Here is a 12026-nt window from a genome sequence, read left to right as displayed (position 1 = left end):
CCCGGCTGTTAGGGACACGAACGCAGGAGCTGGCATTACTGTCCCCTGCGTCCCCCACACCGAGCTTATGAGGGTACGTGGGGTCCACCTCTAGTCCCCAACGGTTGCGCTCTGCTCTCCTTCTCGCATAAGAAACAACCACAGCGTGTCGCATCTCCTGCTGAAGAAGGACAGAGCCGTTTTTCTGATAGCAGCAAACCCCGCCAGCTCCTCCTGCAGATGTTGCTTGCAGTTTGGGTGACCGGTCTAAGCAGACTACCTTTGATATCAAGGATAAGCTGGATACAGAGGCGGGCATGACCAGGTACTGGCAAACTAGGGCTGGTGAGCTAAGGTGTATCACACGTACACTCCTCACGTGCCGCAGAGACCACATGTGGCTGCCAAGCTTCAAATATTTACTCTCTGGCCCTTTACAAAAACAACTCTGAGAGGCAGGGGTCTCTGCTGAAGGTCTCAGAAAGATTTTGAATCCTACATGAGAACAGGTGAGGAGGAGGCTGCCCTTCAACCTGCCCGGAATGCAATTGTGAGAGGAGGTCAAGTCTGAGCTATGGCAGCCAGTTTGTGACCATGAAGCAGCCAGCCACCTTTTGAAGAAGGGATAGGAGATTGGGGCCTCAGTGACATGGGGGAGCTCTGTGTGACCCCAGAGTCACCTTCCTCTGGTTTCCTCCTTATAAGAGATAATCAAATGTTGTCTTTGTTCAGGCCCAGAGTGGGCACCATTTTTCTGTAAAGAGCCAGATTGAAAGTATTTTAGGCTATGTGGTGCCATAGATCTCTGTTTCCATGTAGCATGAAAACAACCACAGAGGAGTAAAGGAATAGGTGTGGCTGTGTTCCTAGAAAACTTTATTTATAAAACAGGTGGTGGGCTGGATTTGACCTCAGGGTACCAGAATTTGCTGACCCCCTGCTGTCATTGAGTATTTTTGTTACTTGCAGCTGACCTAACCTAACTAGTACTCCCTAAAGTCCGCCTTAGCTCAGTAGCCCCTGTGGGTTCTGAGCAAAGGGCTGGGAGTGGGTGGGGTCTGCAGCCTGGTGGTGAGAGATGAACACTAAGTCCCACCACTGGTCTGTCCTCTGATGGTCCAGATCCCACATTCCCGTCAACACTTTGCTGCAGCGTCTTCTCATGGTAGGGCTAACAATTATCATGTGAAAGCATCACCTTAACAAAATGCTTTCATGGTTTCCAGGTACCTTTCATTCCCTCAGCGTTGCACACTGGACTGCAGCCACCCTGCCTGCCAGGGAGGAGCCACAGTGAATGTTCATGTAGCAGGGCTAAGCCACACAAGGCAATAGGGTGAGGGGAGGGCTGATGTGCCCACAGGGCCACCTGGCAGAAGTGTGGTGGGGGGGCGGGGGGGCATGGGGAGTGTTTGCCTCCCCTGGCTGGTCACATTCTCCTAAAGTGGAGCCTCTCCAACAATCTAAAGATGACATGATGCCATGGTCATGGTCATTCAGAACATCAACATGGGTGAACTGCAGAAATACATGAGGGCTCTATGCTTGGACACAGAATCTGGCTGTTCTTTGGTCCCTGAGCTGGACCCTGAAGGAAGGTCAGATTCCAGGCAGAATAAGGGCAGGTCCCCTAGAAAAGGGCTCTGATACCACCATGTGCTGGTAGAAAGGGGCTTTCTCTGGCAGGCACAGGGACAGGGATAAGGCTTTCTGGCCAGGTCTCTGCTACAAGTTATCTTCACCTAGCACCTTGGTTTGACAGTGGCAACAGGGATGGAACTCAAAGGGTCATTGAGAGAAATAAGATGACGCACGTGGCAAGCTCTTGCTGCGGTTACACGTGTAATTTGGGGTCTTTGCTTGCAGGGATCAATGCTGAGTATAGACAGTGCCTCTGCTGCTCTAAGACAGTTCTCAGATGGTGGTTCTGTACGTGGCCCGGAGTGCCTGTGTAAAGATGAGTATGTCCCCCAAGGATGTCCATAACCTAACCCCTGGAATGTGTGAATGGGCCTGTGGCAAAAGGAGCTCTGTGAATGTGATCAGGCCAAAGCTTTTTTTGTTTATTTTTTATTTATTATTATTATTTGTTTTTTTTGTGGTTTTTGGCCGGGGCTGGGTTTGAACCCGCCACCTCCGGCATATGGGACCAGCGCCCGACTCCTTGAGCCACAGGCGCCGCCCTTTTTGTTTATTTTTTTGAAGGCAGAGTCTCATTATGTCACCCTGGGTAGAGTGCTGTACCATCACAGCTCACAGCAACCTCCAACTCTTGGGCTTCAGTGATTCTCTTGCCTCAGTCTCCCAGGTAGCTGAGACTATAGGTGCCCGCCACAATGCTTGGCTATTTTTTGGTGGTTGTTGTCATTGTTGTTTAGCAAGCTTGGTCCGGGTTGGAACCCACAGCCCCGGTGCATGTGGCTGTCACCCTAACCACTGAGCTACGGGTACCGAGCCAGGCCAAAGATCTTGAGATGAGGAGATTATCCTGGATCATCCATGTGGGCTCAATGGAATCACAAGTGTCCTTAAAGTAGAGGGAAGCAGAAGCAATTTGACCACAGAAGAGAAGGTGATGTGACCATGGTGATAGAGATGGGAGATGGCCACACCCTGAGGAATGCCAGTGGCCACCAGAGAGAGGCAAGGAGCGGCCCTCCTCTCTGACTGACCGTGCTGACACCTCAACTGTGGTCTAGTAAGACTGGCAGACTTGGGACCTCCAGCGCTGCAGTGGACCCCATGGGGCTGTGATCTCAGAGACCCCCTTTGTGCTGCTTTCTGTGCTTCGTACAAAAGCAGAAAATGTGGCAAATGAGAGCCAGGATTGTGGTTTCTGTGTGCCCAGGACAAAGGGGGGTGATCTGGGCACTGAGCAAGTCCCTCCGTGTCTTGGGCTCCCATCCGCAGGTGAGGGTGGCTGCCATCGATGACACTGTCCCTCCAGGGCAGTTCCACCCTCAGCCCCTCCTGGGGTTGTCCATAGGCTCCTTGCCCGTTTCTGAGCATTTAGAGCAGGGGTCCTCAAACTTTTTAAACAGGGGGCCAGTTTATGGGGACATTATTCACTGTCCCTCAGACCGTTGGAGGCCGGACTATAGTTTAAAAAAAAAACTATGAACAAATTCCTATGCACACTGCACATATCTTATTTTGAAGTAAAAAACAAAACGGGAACAAATACAATCACAACCACCTCATGTGGTCCGCGGGCCGCAGTTTGAGGACCCCGTAGAGTTTTAGGACGTCCCTCTGGGTCCTCTTAACTCATCTCTGTCTTTGCTGTGGTCTAGTTCATGGCCAAGGGCCCACGGACCACTGGGATGCTGCTTATTCCTGGATTCACTTTCTGACCTCTCAGCTCCAGGCTGGTGATTGACAACAGCAAACGGGTGCCTCAAAGGCCCTTGTAGCTCAATGTGTCCAAACCCAAACTTAAGCTTGCCCACCCTCTGACCTGCTCTCCCTCTGTGTTTCCAGCCCCCTGTGTTGTCCAATCTCTGTCCATTCTGCAAGCCAGGCCCACAGAGGCCATCTTTACACTGCCCTGCACCTGGATGGGGCTCAGAACACCCTATCCTGACATGTAGCACCTTGGCATGCTGAGTACTTTGAACTGAAGGATGTGGGAAGGGCCTCAGAAGCAAAGTCTGTCTTCCTCCCTCCCGCCCTCCTGTCTCCCACCCCTCCTTCTCTTCTGGAGCAAGTCATAGGAACCAGAACTCCTCTCTGGAAAGGCAGGTCAGAGACATAGAAGCCCTCTCCCCCAAAGCAAGGCATAAAACCGAGAAGGGTCATTATCATCCTTCTCCTTTGAAGACCCTAATTCCAAAGGGTCCTGCCCTATGCCTAGAAGGAAGGGACACAGGTCAAGAAGAGGCTGAGCAGACAGGCTTGCAATCTATTCCATCAGACTGGACGCTTTGTCCATCTGCATCAAACCCAAGCATGGAAATAGACAAGTTTCCCCTGTCTTTGGGTCTTCATTTCTGAAGGCTCCTGTGACACAGAACACTGATTGATAGATTTGTTATGCTTTTGTTCAGGGTGTGTGACCCTGAACCCTCATGACCTTGAACCCTTTGCACCCCCACAGCCCCATCTCCAATCAGCACACACCTGCCACTTCTGCCCCACATAGCTTGGTTCCAGTCACTTCTTCCACCTTAACCCCCACCACCCTGCTGTAAGCACCATCACCTCCAGAATGGAGTAGAGCCCTCACTCACTTCCAGCTCACCCCTGCCCCTTGCCCTCTGTCCTCCTTGCTGTGGCCAGAGTGGCATTTGAACTCATGTCCTCCCCTGCTCATCATCCCCAGGTCCTGCAGGTGCCTCTTCCCCACCCCTCCAGCCTCACCTCATGTCCCTTTCCTAGTGTTTCACTCTTCTTCTGTCACGGGTCACTTGGACCGACTGCATGGGTCCTTGCTGTGCTGCCCTCCTCTGCCTCAGGGCCTTTGCACACACTGCTTCCTCCTTCCTCATCTCATTTCGACTGTCTTCCCACTCACACAAGTGCCTCAGGGAAGTCTTCTTCTCTCCTAGTCAGGGCTGGTGTGGCACTCATGTGCTCTTAACACCATCTGGCATACTTTTTAGTCATACAGTCATGTGGGTATTGTTTGACTAGGAGTCAGGGTGGGACAGGGCCTGTTTTCTTCCCCACCACAACCCCAGTGCCTGTAGAGGGGGAGCACACTAATCATCCTCAAGTGAGGAGTGTCCATTCATGGATGATTGAAGATCTTTTGAAGCAAAAATGGGGAACTGGGAGACAGTTTCAATACTATAGAAAGCTCAGAAAACAAACAAACAAACAACCTCATTTGTTTGCTTTTGGGAAAGTTCAAACCATCGTGGTGAGGTCACCTTTTCCTGGCACCCCTTCCCACTGGGACTCTGCAGGGGCATCTGGGGTGGGATGGAGAGCCATGGTGGGCAGGGGAGAGGATTCCTGGGATTTCTCTGAGGACCTAGACTGTGAGCTCCAGGATGGGGCAGTGTCTGTCATCTTTGTAATACCATTTTCAGCACAGTGTTGACAATTAGTTGCTCAGTAAATTCTTTGTACCCCTCCTTTCTTTATCTGATAAGTAAATATTAATTATGGGACACACTGTAAATTTTTTGCCCGTGAGTAATTCCTTTGCTTACTAGGGAAATCCTAATTTTGCTTGGTGAAGCAAAGTGCCCAGTCTCAGGGGAGGACAACTCATGGTTTGGTTAAGCCAGACCTGAGCATTCCGTTCCCTTTTACCTGATACTTGGAACAGTTTGCCACCTGCCTTGTCAGGAGGAGCTGCCCTGTGGTCCACTCCTGGCTAACGAGATACAAGGAGATGTTTAATGACTCCTCCTTAGAAGACTTTCTTCAGTGATAAGAGGCCAGAGACACATAAAGAAAAATCCCCTTGATAATACCTTGCACCATCTCAATCCTGGAGGCTGAACTTGGTCATGATGGCTGGAGTTGTGACAGTCATCCTGGGACCAGGAGGGGCGCTAAAGGCACAAAGCCACAACATTGAGAAAGATGAAAGGAATCTGGAGCTTTGGCTATTGAGTCTTTACATCCAGCCTTGCAGGTTCCCTCAACCCTTTCCAATCCAGTTTTTCTGCCACCCACATACTCCCCAAATCTCATTTATTTTGGGTGGAAAAGAGGTTGATGGATTTACTTGTAATTGTCCTACAGTTTTAAAAGAGAAAAACGTAAATATGAATGCACCTGATGATTTTATTTTCTGTTTTAGGTTACATACAATAATTAAAGTGTTTTGTTTAAAGTATTTTTTGAGTGTGATGCTTCTTAAAGCAGTCTCCAGGGTGAAGTCCAGGCTTCCTCTTACACGTCCCACAGTAGAAAATGGTTTCTCTCCTTCATCTTTCTCATTTCTTCTGCTGCAAACCCTGCAATCCTTTGTTGATTTATTTTCATTTTGCTTTATGAAGTGCATCTTCCCAGTTAGCTTTTCCTCAGTGTCAGAAGATGACGGTCCTTCCCCTCTTCTTTGAATTTTTGTTCCTTACAGTTCTCACAACTGAGTGATGAGATTTCTCCTATGAGAAAGGTGAGTTTGCATTTTTTCCCTACTCTCTTCAGCTAATGAATAACCACGTAGCTGTTCACAACTGCAACTTCCATCAGCCCGAAGAATAATTTTTTCCACCATTTGTAGGACCCCCTTGTAAATCCATAACATTCACAGAGCTGACCAGCTCTGTCCACTCTTCTTGTAAACTTTGTATATTCTAAAAGAACTGTCAGTTTTGTAAATTGAATAGGCTGTTTCTTCCTGTAACAAGTGATCAATTGTGTTTGAGAGCCAAAGAATACACTCAGCATTGTCATTAACCTCTTCTCATGGAAGGAGAGGCACATCATTTTCATATCATTTGATAGGTACATAATTCATGTTCCTGAAAGTTCTTTTTCAGATCACTTGGAAAATCCTTCCTAGAAGTCATAACTATTCCTGTGATATGTGTTTTCATTTTGTGCAATTTCTGAGCAAGTTGAGGGTTTTTGTAGAACGCAACAAAAAATGTGTTGGACATCTTCACGTTGGAGAGGAACAAGAAAATCACTGGAAAGGGATTATTCCTCTGGTAGATAATTAAATCTTTTTATTGCATAGGCCATGAGGAGTCAGGCTGTTTCTCACAGCTAAAAGCATTTCTTTTAGTTTGAAGTAATTTCAAACTTACAGAAGAGTGGTAAGACCGAGGACCTTCATATCCCCTTCACTCAAATTCACCAATTATTGTTTGCCATATATGCTTAGTCTCATTTTCTTTCTTTTTTATTTTTTTTTTTGTAGAGACACAGTCTCACTTTATCGCCCTTGGTAGAGTCCCATGGCCTCACACAGCTCACAGCAACCTCCAGTTCCTGGGCCTAGGCGATTCTCTTGCCTCAGCCTCCCGAGCAGCTGGGACTACAGGCGCCCGCCACAACGCCCGGCTATTTTTTGTTGTTGTTGTTGCAGTTCGGCCAGGGCCAGGTTTGAACCCGCCACCCTCGGTCTATGAGGCCGGCGCCCTACTCACTAAGCCACAGGTGCTGCCCAGTCTCATTTTCTATATTATGTTGTGTTATGTTTATTATATTATATATCTTTTTCTGAGCCATGTGAAATTCAATTGCAGTCACCTTATTCCTTTCTTTCCCTTAAACATTTCACACTGTATTCCCTAAGAACAAAGAGAGTCTCATCTTTAATTTATAAAACTTAAGATTGAGTCTTCTCATTGAGCTCCATTCTGTCTCCTGATGGCAGTTTACGGATTCGCACGAGAAGAAGACGAATTCACAGAGCTAGCATTATTTTACCTTCTTTATGGAGGTATATATGGCTGTTTTGTGAGACATTCTGGGGGTTTGGACAGTCATTTAATTTAAACAAGTTAAAATGTCTATCTCGGGCGTTCCCAGCTAAGCACAGCTGCTCTCTGGAGTGCTGTTCACCATGTGAGTGACTTGGTGCTTGTTGAGTACGCAATGGTTTGTAATACACAACTTCATTTGATTAAAAAAAAAAAGATTGATGTCATACAACTGCCTAATTGTCAATAATTGTCTAATATACAGTCTATGTTAAAATGTTGCCAACAGTCCTCATAATGTCCTTGAAAATGTCTTTACATTGATCCAGCTTCATGCCACTGTAGTCTCCTTCAGTCTGGAATGATTCTTCCCCTTGGTGTAGTGTGACATCCAGACTTATGAAGAGTTCAGGTCGGTCGCAAAAAGCTTCTTTGTCTGCGTTTGTCTGAGGCTTCCTCGGGGGACAGGAATGGAACTTAAGTGATGCTGTGCCCTGGGCCAACACAACAAGGAGTGCTTGGCATCCTGGTGATGTCAACTTTGTTAACTCCATTCAGGGAGGGCCAGTCAGGTTTCTCCAGTGTAAAGTTACCGCTCTTTCTCTTTGTAGTTAACAAGTCAGATGAGTGGAGGTGCTTCTAGACCATGCAAAATCTTGTTCTCTAAACTTCCACACAATGATGATTCCTGCTTGAATTGGTTATTGCTATCGTGGTTGCAAAATGCAATTTTTCTAACTCTGTTATTCCCTATTTTTTCATTGGCATTCTACTATCAGGGAGACACCTTCCTCCTTCCTTCTCCCCTGCTTCCTCTGTCCCTCCCTTCCTTCTTTCTCTCTTTTTTTCATTATTTTTCCTTCCTTCGTTCCTCTTTCTTACTGTTGCTGTGGATTCATGGAATCTCATTCTGTTTACTAGACTATAATACCCAGCTGTCTTTATGAACTCAGATGCTCTCTCTGTGTGATGCTCTCAGACAAGTGAGAGCCCTTTCAGGTTGCTGTGACCTCTTGATGCATCCCTGCCCTTCTTAGAGGCTGTCTCCCTTTTAGCCTCCACACCATGCTCCAGGCTGATCCTGTGCTTGCTGTAACACTGGTGAACACTCAGTCAGAAGCCATGAGAAATAGAAACACGTCCCTTCACACAGGCATCAGTCAAGCTCATCAATGCCAGGCTAGCCTGCAGTAAGAAACAGCCCCAGGGCTCAGCAACAGTGGGAAAGCTGCATACTTTTCACTCAGGGGAACTCAGCTCTGGCTCTCCACAAATCAGTTGTCTGCTGAAGGCGGGGAGAGGGCTGTAGGGTCCTGTCAATCCTGGGTGCTTCTGCCAGAGTGCTGCAGAGCCCTGCTCACATTCCCACTTCCCTGAACTCAGCCAGTGACCCAACATGCCTGCCAAAGGGTCTGGAAGTACAGCGAGTCTGTGGACAGCTGTTGAGCCCTCCTCACCTCATTTATGTGACAAATATCAACTAGGTTCCTCCCAGTCAGGCTAACTCAAGGAGGGTGAGCTAGTTCACCCAGGGGGGAGTAAAACACGTGATCAGATGACCCACCCTGGCAGGCCCTCGAGCTGTGGCGGACGCAGAGGTTGTGGGTTGCTGACAGACAGTGGCTGCCGGCCTGGAGTCTAGGGAGACTCAGTGAGGCTGTGCATTGGTGAGAGTTTGAAAGGCAAATGCAGGTTTCCCCTTTCAGAAGAGAGTGGGGAGGTGCATTTCAGGCAGGGGGGGCAAGTGCCAGGACAGGAGGCCTGAAAGTGCTAGGGGAGGCCCTGAGGTCGGGGAGGGTCAGCTGGGAAGGCGAGGCCGGATGGGCAGGTTATGAAGGGTTACACTAAGGGGCTTGGAATTGATGGGGTGCTTTTTATTAATTGATAATAAATTAATTTTGTGTTATGGGGCATCCTGGGAAGTATAAAGGGTGCGTCAGCTGTGTTCTAAGAGAACCATCCTGGTGACAGAATATGGGACCGCTGGGGCTGGGATGGGGAGACCCCGGCACGGTGAGACCGGCTGGGAGGCTCCAACAGTCATACAGGCAAAAGCAGCAAGGACCTGCATCAGGGGGATTCAGGCAGAGGGGCCTGGAAGAAGGGTCCCCTTCTATCATAGAACAATAAAGCCATATGGCTTCATGTATTGTGAACTGTGTGCCATTTCATTGGCTTACAATTCTTCCCAGCCTCTCCATATTGCTATAGCTTCCCTGTGGCCAGAGCATATTTCTTGCCGCTCCCACCAGCTTGGGTCAGAGGCACATGAGCAGCGTTGGTGCATGTCCTGTTCAACCAGCTCTAAGTGACTGTGGGGCCAGATGGCTCTGTTGCTGTCACCCTGTACCATGAGAGGAGCAGGCTCCCGGGAACCACTGGCCTAGGAATGAGAAACAAGGAGAAAACAGAACCTGACCCATAGCCCAAGGGAAATTTTTCCAGGTGAATGAAGATTGCAAGCAAGAGATGAGTGTGTGTGGCTGTAAGCTGCTCTTGGGTTATTTGTTATGCAGCAATACCACAATGAAACCCAGCTAACGTGGATCCTTGCCCGTTCCTAAATAGAGCTTCTCATTTATTTCATTATCCACTCATTGTTACCATTTTAAAGATGAGACAACTGAGGTTCAGAGAGGGTAAGTCACTTGCTCAGGAGCTAGTCAGTCAGAGAAAGATTTGGACCCAGGACAGCCTTCTAATCCCATCCTTGTTCCTCTGTCTACACAACATTGCCTCTCAAATGTGCCAAACTTGTGGGATTGCTACATTAACCTGTCAGACACTGCCTCGTTCTTGAAATGGGGAGAGCGAGGACCAGGGACTAAGCTTTGGGTGTTTAAAGAGAAGGCTTTAGGGCCATCACCAGGGGACTGTGCCCAAGATGAGGTGGCTACACCATCCCCACCCTCCTTCTGGTCTCTGCTCTGGCCTCCCCTGGCCAAGCTGAGCATGTGGGCGGGCTGGTGGCTGGAGGGTCAGCGGTGTCCTACAAACATGGGATGAAGCTTTTCTTGGTGGAGAGGAGTTGAGCCCTTTGATACCAGCACAGGCAGCATAGAAACAGCAGCAGCCAAATCCCACCTGTTTTCCTATCCATTTTTCCATTTGTCTCAATGAAGCAAATGCAATTAAAAATGTCTTCAGAAAAAGGAGGGTTGAAGAGTTCAAAGAGAAGCCTATTTGCTGACTGGATTAGGAAAACTCTCCTTGTGCTAAAATGTTCTAGGACAATCTTCTTAGTATAATTCTGTAGGAAGCAAATGTGTGAAAAGATTATTTCCTTGCTGTCATCCCTTGAGATGAGAGCTCTGGCTGAGATGAAATGAGGACGTTTATTAGCCGCATAGCTGTTAGAGCCCATGCAGAGTCTGAGTTCTGAGGCTGGTGCAGACACATCCTGCTTTTCAGGTGTTTTCAACTCTTCTCAACTCTTCGTGGGAAAGCTTGGGTCGGAGAGGACAACCAGCCATGAATGACTAGACAGCAGCTGGCAGGGCCCTCCCCAAGAAAGACCGGAGAGACACCACGGACACCTGGCTGTGTGTTATTTTTAGGTACCTAAGGTCTTATTGATAAAGATAAAACTCTCAGTTTTCAAAAACAATGAGAAACACAGTCAGTGGGATAATAGGGAAAATCTTTAGAGTTCTGAAGATTTCACCCTTTCATACACACAAAGCTTCCTGCCTCTGTGCACGCTGTTCCCGTGCAAATTCTGATTTGCTCTCCAGCCCAAGCGTCCTCTCTCCTGGGCAGCCGTCCCTGTGTCACCCACCCAACTAGCAGCACGTCCCTTGTTCTCAAGTCACCAGAGGACATTAATCATTCTTTGCAGGGCTTTTTTGGTTGCAGATGACAACTGAAACTCCACTTAGACATGATTTAGCAGAAGGGAGATTTAACGGCCTTTGTAACTACAAAGACGAGGGTATGACTGGATTTAGAGGTTCACAGGTGTGATTCTCTCTCTCTCCCTCCCCTTTTCCTTCTCTTCCCCTTTCCTTTTCCTCGTCTCTTCCCTATGTTCCTTCCTCTCTCTCCCTCTTTCTCTCTGACTTGCGCTGTTCTTCGGATGGGCCTCATTCCTTCTACTGCAAACAAGGAAAATGACGACCTGGAAACCAAGGCCCACTGCATCCCAGTGGAGCGAGCCCAGCAGAAAGAGACCCAACTTCTCCCTATAACTAACTCAGTTGAGAACTCCACGCGACCCTGCCTGGGACTTGTTTCTATACCTCCGTTGGTCACTAAGGCCAGACAATTCAGCACGATGACTGGCACTTCTGGGGTTATGGGCCTGTAGCTAAGAGACAGTACGGACTGGTCCAGAATGTCTATGCCAGCCCACCCACATGGCTGACCACTGATGCTGGCCGTCATCTGGAAGCTCAGCTGTACTCTGGACCACCACGTGGCCTCCCCACAGGGCTTATGTATCTCACAGCATGGCGGGCAGGCCCCAGTGGGGAGACTCCCATGAGGAAACGTGGAAGTGGCAAATCCTCTCATGCACGACTGAGCCTCTGTGGTCATCAGTGCCAGGTCCACTGCATTTTGTCACATACCTGGGGCCAGCCCAGATTTAGGGTGGTAGGAAACCTGGAAACTACGAGGGCTGGTTCCATGGGAGGCTGTCTCTGGAGACTAGCTAGCATGTGGCCTTCTCCCTGTGTAGCTCTAGAACATGTAGGGGCTTTCCAGGCCACGGCACCAGCA

General features: G+C 48.6%; 1 non-coding gene across 1 annotated transcript; it reads left to right on the top strand.

Annotated features, from left to right (window-relative positions):
• The first annotated feature begins 7223 nt into the window (after positions 1 to 7223).
• On the top strand, positions 7224 to 7355 carry LOC128569403 (small nucleolar RNA SNORA75). The gene has a single exon (XR_008375358.1). It is a non-coding gene; the product is annotated as a small nucleolar RNA SNORA75 (small nucleolar RNA).
• Positions 7356 to 12026: the final 4671 nt, after the last annotated feature.

This window comes from Nycticebus coucang, chromosome 17, assembly GCF_027406575.1.
Source record: "Nycticebus coucang isolate mNycCou1 chromosome 17, mNycCou1.pri, whole genome shotgun sequence".
Taxonomy (NCBI): domain Eukaryota; kingdom Metazoa; phylum Chordata; class Mammalia; order Primates; family Lorisidae; genus Nycticebus; species Nycticebus coucang.
Note: the sequence above shows the minus strand (reverse complement) of the source record. Positions and strands in the feature narration are given on the sequence as shown.